A 1855-nucleotide genomic window follows, 5' to 3' on the forward strand; every position below is an offset into this window, starting at 1 on the left:
TAAGGGTGATGGCATTGATGCCTCCCTTTGGATTTGGTTGAGGTTGAGAAGGAATGACACTTTGGATTGGGGGTTGAGGAGTGGAAGTTGATGGTGTATCCATGCATGCAAGAAGAGCTTGTAGTGTAGAGGTGAGACCGGTGAGACCGGAAGCAAGTGTGTTTTGTAGTTCCTTTTGGCCTTGGATAATGGTCCGGAGTGTTTCGTCTTGGTTGGAGGGGGTGGTTGTATATGCGAGTTGGGGAGCTTGTGATTGGTTGGGTGGCGGTCTTTGATGTGGTGGTTGGTATGTTTGATAGTTTTTTTGTGGGTTTTGTTGGTTGTATGGTTGATTTTGTTGGTTGTATGGTCGGTTTTGTGAGAGGTTTTGTGAGTTGTTGCTCCATCTTTGACCTCCTCCGTTGTTGTTGTTGTCCCTATTTCCTTGTTGGTGATTGTCTCTCCAATTTTGATTATGGTACCCACTCCCTTGATTGTAGCTTCCTCCTTGATAAGGGTGCCCTTGGTTAGAATTACCGCCATCCACTTCCTTGGTTGTGGTTTCCTCCTCCTTGATAAGAGTACCCTTGGTTAGGATTACCGCCTTGGTAGTATCCTTGATTGGGGCGATCATAGAAATTGTGAGTAGCCGCCAAGGTATTGTCTTCTTGAAGGCTTGGGCACTCATCCGTGTAGTGAGAGTAGCAAGAGTAAATACCACATACTCTTTGAGGAACCAATTGTTGGTTATGTTGTTGAGGTGGTGGCGGGTGTTGTTGTTGGTATGATTGAGGTTGTGGTTGATGTTGGTTCAATTGGAGTTGCTTCAAGATGGATGTCATCTCATTCAAGGATTGAGTTAGAGCGGTGGTTTCACTACTAGTTGATACCTCATTCACGGTTCTGTTCTGTTTCACCTTGCACAATACAAGACATTTCCTTCCTTAGCCTATCCATCTTTTCCGGAGGTAGAAATTTATCTAAGAATCCTCTTCTAAACAAGTCCCAATCGGAGGTAACTTCACTAGAGAGGGTGTAGAACCATTCTTTAGCCTTGTCCTCAAGAGAGAAAGGGAAAGCAAACAACCATATAGCAACTTCATCGGACCCTTCCCGTCTAGTAGTTGAACATATGCGGTGGAAGTCCTTGAGATGTCGAATAGGATCTTGTGCGGGAAGTCCATGAAACTTAGCTAGGAGGTTGATCAAAGCGGTCTTCAATTCAAAGTTAGCATTCAAGTTGGGGTGAGTTACGTGAAGGGGTTGAAGGACATAATCCGGTGCACCCGCTTCCTTGATGGTAACTCTCCTCGGAGCATTAGCATCCATGGTATTAGTACCTAAAACAAAAGAAGAATTATTAGTGAGATTGATGGGAGTAGAATCGGTGCCTTCTTTGAGTGACGGTTCAATGTTCACTTTTAGTAAGGTGGTTGAGGTGGTGAAAGCCTCTTCCCCTTTTTCAAACTCAAGCCTCCTCCGAGCTTGTCTAATATGAAGCAAAGTTCGTTCTATTTCCGGATCAAAAGGGACTAAGCTCGGATTTGGTTGTGAACGCGTCATGCAATGAAGGGAAAATGGAATTCATTGTAATGAATGAGGGGTTAGTTACTTGAACTATTCATAATGGAATGCAACTATGTACATCTATACATGCTTAATCCAAACAATAACATGGCACACTAGGCAAATTCCCCGGCAACGGCGCCATTTTGACAAATGAATTTTTGTTGGTGTAGAATTTATCAAGTGATCAATCGTAGTATAGTCTAAACCAACGCGAAATCCATCATCAAACAAAACTACAATCTATATCCGAGAGTATAAATCTCCCGAGTCGTTCTCCCTTGGAATTGCCAAAGTATGCATCTTATTG

Source organism: Arachis duranensis, chromosome 10, assembly GCF_000817695.3.
Source record: "Arachis duranensis cultivar V14167 chromosome 10, aradu.V14167.gnm2.J7QH, whole genome shotgun sequence".
NCBI lineage: Eukaryota > Viridiplantae > Streptophyta > Magnoliopsida > Fabales > Fabaceae > Arachis > Arachis duranensis.